This window comes from Schistocerca nitens, chromosome 8 (genome assembly GCF_023898315.1).
Source record: "Schistocerca nitens isolate TAMUIC-IGC-003100 chromosome 8, iqSchNite1.1, whole genome shotgun sequence".
NCBI lineage: Eukaryota > Metazoa > Arthropoda > Insecta > Orthoptera > Acrididae > Schistocerca > Schistocerca nitens.
Genome location: NC_064621.1, coordinates 460,210,044 through 460,215,711, shown reverse-complemented (window position 1 = coordinate 460,215,711; position 5,668 = coordinate 460,210,044). Strand labels below are relative to the sequence as shown.

Genomic DNA, 5,668 nt, shown 5'->3' with positions numbered 1-5,668 from the left:
AGTCCAAGGGTAAAGCCGGTAGGGTAGTACTTGTATTTCCCAGGAGCAGCGGCACCGGCGTCCTGCTCCCGAGTTGAGGAGGTTGCAGACGGGATTCACGGAAGAGTGCTCTGGCCCTCATCTTCAGTTCAAAGAGATGAAGTTCTCTCCACAGCCAGATGGTTGAGGTGACTGCATGTGTTCTCGGGCCTTTCACCTCCCACATCTAGCCCAGTTTTAACTTCAGAGCTTCGGAGTGTTCTTTTATACAAATCTGCAGCCTGAAAGGCGTTCCTGCATCACCCCTAGGTGAAGTGGCCTTGCTACAGAATAGTGTCGTGTCAGCTCTGCACTGTTATCTGTGTGCTGAATCAGGTGTTCCTGACTCTCTCTCTCTCTCACACACACACACACTAAACTCCGTCAGAACAGGCCTTGGAAGGCCCAACGGTACCGACTGGACGCCTTGTCATCCTCTCAGCCCAGGGGCGTCACTGGATGCGGATACGGAGGGTCATGTAGTGAGCACACTGCTCTCCTGGCCGTTGTTAGCTTTCGTAACCTGAGTCGCCACTTCTCAATCAAGTAGCCCCTCATTTTGCCTCACAAGGGCTGAGTGCACCCTGCTTGCCAACAGCGCTCGTCAGATCGGATGGTCACCCATCCAAGTGCTAGCCGAGCCCGACAGTGCTTAACTTCGGTGTTCTGACGAGAACCGGTGTTATCGCTGCGGCAAGGCCGTTGGCATCTCTGTCACATAATATGAGGAAATCAGCTCCCTCCTCTTTGTTTGTACTTCAGTTCTCCCAAGTGTTGACATTCTTTGCACTACTACTGCATAATAAAAAAAAAAAAAATGGTTCAAATGGCTCTGAGCACTATGGGACCTAACATCTATGGTCATCAGTCCCCTAGAACTTAGAACTACTTAAACCTAACTAACCTAAGGACATCATACAACACCCAGCCATCACGAGGCAGAGAAAATCCCTGACCCCGCCGGGAATCGAACCCGGGAACCCGGGCGTGGGAAGCGAGAACGCTACCGCACGACCATGAGATGTGGGCTACTGCATAATCAGCAGATGTGTTCCACTTAGAATCGCTCTAGTCAGTCCTAATAAATTTTTGTGTTAGATGTATGACAAAAGGAGCAAAGCAAGTAGTCGAAACATGTGGTTCACCACCGACTAAACAGGAAAGGTCAAGTAAGGAGATGCTGAGGGTTTATTTTCTTTCAGAACTGTCAAGGTCGTATCCCAATAAATTGTGTTCATAAGGGGTAAACCGTCACAGGGGCATACTACTGAACTCTCATACCTAAGCTATGTGAGGGATCTGTCAAAAGGGGTTTTTGTTCCATGACAGGGCCTCAGTTGCTTCTTTGGGCTACCAAATTTTGTCTCATCCCGGTGTTCCCCTGAAATGAAACCCAGTGCTTAGCAGGAATTTCCGAAATATTGTCTGCACGAATGGCTCTGTTCGCTTGGACATGTCCAAAACAACAGACACTGTACATTCAGATAATGATTTTCCTTGATGGGGCGATGAATCCTCAACCTTCTGTGCAGAGTCACATGTTCGATCTCCAACAGGCATCTAAAATTAGTGAGCATGGAGGATATGGACAGGGATTGCGAATAGGTGGCGCAAGGTGGGAATGTGATTTGGTCTGGAGTGTGCCGAGATAGTCCACGCATTTGCGATAAATTTGGAAATTTGTGGTAAGGTGTTATGGGACCAAACTGCTGAGGTCACCGGTCCCTAAGCTTGCGCACTACTTAATCTAACTTAAACTTACGCTAAGGACAACACACTCACCCATGCCCGAGGGAGGACTCGAACCTCCGACGGGGGGAGCTGCGTGGGCCGCGACAAGGCGCTTCAAAATGGTTCAAATGGCTCTGAGCACTATGGGACTTAAAATCTGAGGTCATAAGTCCCCTATGACTTACAACTACTTGAACCTAACTAAGCTAAGGACATCACACATATCCATGCCCGAGGCATGATTCGAACCTGCGACCGTAGCGGTCGCGTGGTTCCAGACTGAAGATCCTAGAACCGCTCGGTCACTACGGCCGGCCAAGTCTCCTCAGAGCGCACGGCTACCCAGCGCGGCTTTGAAAAAATACTCTGTCCAGGTGGCGGAGTGGTTAACGCAACTGCCTAGTAAGCAGGAGATGCTGGTTTCGAGTCACGATGCGGCACACGTTTTCACTCGTCGCAGCTGTTTCCGCCCAAAGTCCCAACGCTGCTGATATCATCAAGTCATTCTCTTTACTTCCCCCCCCCCTTCAATGTACATAGTTTCGGAAGTGATGACAAGGTGATTCCCTAACAGCCAAAATGTAAACTTCTAAAACATTAGTCTCTGCTATGTAATCCATCGCTAGGAAAAATTTTTCCGCATTCAAGGGTGAAGATTTAGGGAAGGACTAAAAGCACTACCACGTTTCATAGTTACACGATTTTTTCGAGGCGATACTGAAATATTACGACCACCCTCAGATTTAACCCACTTTCTACACACTAATACTCCGGCAGTAACTCTGTTTTCAGTAAATAAATTTCTGCAAATTTTTCTCTAGGGAAAATAAGTAATTCACAGTCTACGCCGGTGTCCCCTCTGTCGCTGCACGTAACGCCTAATTCTGCGAAAGACGATTACGCGGGATGAAACAGCAGTGTGGTGGGGGGAGCGGATGGACACTGCCGCACGTCTGCGCCGTACGTCAGCGAATTTTCGCCGGTCTGCGCGGTCCGCTGCATACGCAAGGAAGAGCCCGGCCAGCGCGCCGCCCCCGCGTGCTGAAATCTTCCCCCGGCGCGAGCTGGCCGGCTTAAAAACTGCCGGCGGCCGACGGCTGAGCCTTCGCCGCGCTAAACCCGGGCTTTTGCATTTATTGCGCAACCAGCTCAGCCGCCCGTTCGCGCCTCACGCGGCACGACTTTCGCCCCAGCGAGAAACACGGCGCGCGCTCTGGAGGTACTCGTAACGTTTCTCAGTTGTTTCTTGAAATAAACTGTTAAAAATGCCACATGTTTTCACCGGAAACGGTTAATCCACACAGCATGCGCTACGGAACGCGCACTATAAGGGGCACAGCATTGCACCGCCTACGTTATAGGGGTAAAATTAATAGTTAACAATTTTGAATGGAGAATTATATGCACAGAGTTGATCAGTATTTCTAAAGCACAACTAATAACATATAGTGTCTATAAATTACCTTTATAACTTGAGTCTTTAATACCTCTAATACTATATGTTGTGACTTGGCAAGACAGCCAAGTCACTATGAGAGGAAGCCGAAAGGCACGCGTTTAAGCGTTTAACTTTAATCCATAATTGGTGTACATCGCTCTTGACAGTACATGTTTTACAATCTCAATATTAACTGGTAATGGCGCCTTGATAGGTCGTAGCAAATGACGTAGCTGAAGGCTATGCTAACTATCGTCTCGGCAAATGAGAGCTTAATTGTCAGTGAACCATTCCCAGCAACGTCGGCTGTACAACTGGGGCGAGTGCTAGGACGTCTCTCTAGACCTGCCGTGTGGTGGCGCTCGGTCTGCAATCACTGACAGTGGCGACAGGCGGGTCCGACGTATACTAGCGGACCGCGGCCGATTTAAACGCTACCACCTAGCAAGTGTGGTGTCTGGCGGTGACACCACATTCCTCCCCCACAAATCGGCGTACGGTTGTGTTATAAGGCTTCCGCCCGCCGTGGGAAGGACCCCATGTTGACGTATGCGACGAGGTGGGGAGCCTAACAACAGGCGAGGCCGTGCCACCCGCACCCGGCCATTCGGTCCGAGGGAAGCTAGGAAACGCCTGAAAACCTAGTCCAGGGTGCACGCCAACATGCGGTGTATGCGCCCGTAAAGAGACAGGAGGGGCCGAAGATTCGACCTCCATCGGGGCGGGGCAGCCGACGGGCGAAGACGACATCAGGTCCGGAGCGGGCAAGAGTTCCATGTCGGAGGACAGCTGGTCACGGGAAGCGATCGGCGGCGCGTGACCCAGGGAGGCGCTTGGCGGTTGCGGCGAAGCGTCCACTGCGGGCGGCGCCGGCGGGAGAACAGGCGGCGGCGGCGGCGGCGGCGGCGCGCCGCCACGGGGCAAATTGGAAGGCAGCGTCGGTAACACCTGGGGATGAGGCGAGCCAGTAGATGGGTCCCCAGGGCGCTGACCGGACGGCACCGTCGCTGAAAGCAGACGGGGAGCGGCAGAACCCAGGCGACGACAGAGGCGCAGCTGATTGAGATGCCGACGCACCTCACCAGAGGCCCCCAAAACCAGATACATAGCGCGGCCGAGGCAGCGAAGAATGCGCCCTGCGAGCCAACGCCGTGAACCGCGATAGTTGCGATAGTATACAACGTCGCCTGGAGCAAAAGCAGGTGGCTGCCGCTGCACAGGAACCTGATGCGGCGGATATAGCAAAGACATCAAGGTTCGAAGAGGACGACCGTGCAACAACTCAGCCGGCGAGCGACCATCTCGGGGCTGAGAGCGATACATCTACATCTACATCTACATTTATACTCCGCAAGCCACCCAACGGTGTGTGGCGGAGGGCACCCTACGTGCCACTGTCATTACCTCCCTTTCCTGTTCCAGTCGCGTATGGTTCGCGGGAAGAACGACTGTCTGAAAGCCTCCGTGCGCGCTCTAATCTCTCTAATTTTACATTCGTGATCTCCTCGGGAGGTATAAGTAGGGGGAAGCAATATATTCGATACCTCATCCAGAAACGCACCCTCTCGAAACCTGGCGAGCAAGCTACACCGCGATGCAGAGCGCCTCTCTTGCAGAGTCGGCCACTTGAGTGTATTAAACATCTCCGTAACGCTATCACGGTTACCAAATAACCCTGTGACGAAACGCGCCGCTCTTCTTTGGACCTTCTCTATCTCCTCCGTCAACCCGATCTGGTACGGATCCCACACTGATGAGCAATACTCAAGTATAGGTCGAACGAGTGTTTTGTAAGCCACCTCCTTTGTTGATGGACTATATTTTCTAAGCACTCTCCCAATGAATCTCAACCTGGTACCCGCCTTACCAACAATTAATTTTATATGATCATTCCACTTCAAATCGTTCCGCACGCATACTCCCAGATATTTTTCAGAAGTAACTGCTACCAGTGTTTGTTCCGCTATCATATAATCATACAATAAAGGATCCTTCTTTCTGTGTATTCGCAATACATTACATTTGTCTATGTTAAGGGACAGTTGCCACTCCCTGCACCAAGTGCCTATCCGCTGCTGATCTTCCTGCATTTCGCTACAATTTTCTAATGCTGCAACTTCTCTGTATACTACAGCATCATCCGCGAAAAGCCGCATGGAACTTCCGACACTATCTACTAGGTCATTTATATATATATTGTGAAAATCAGTGGTCCCATAACACTACCCTGTGGCACGCCAGAGGTTACTTTAACGTCTGTAGACGTCTCTCCATTGATAACAACATGCTGTGTTCTGTTTGCTAAAAACTCTTCAATCCAGCCACACAGCTGGTCTGATATTCCGTAGGCTCTTACTTTGTTTATCAGGCGACAGTGCGGAACTGTATCGAACGCCTTCCGGAAGTCAAGAAAAATAGCATCTACCTGGGAGCCGGTATCTAATATTTTCTGGGTCTCGTGAACAAATAAAGCGAGTTGGG

At 51.0% G+C, this 5,668-nt stretch overlaps 1 pseudogene; it reads right to left on the bottom strand.

The window, feature by feature from the left end:
• Nucleotides 1-607: 607 nt before the first annotated feature.
• On the bottom strand, nucleotides 608-725 carry LOC126199779 (5S ribosomal RNA; annotated as a pseudogene).
• Between the last annotated feature and the right edge of the window lie 4,943 nt (nucleotides 726-5,668).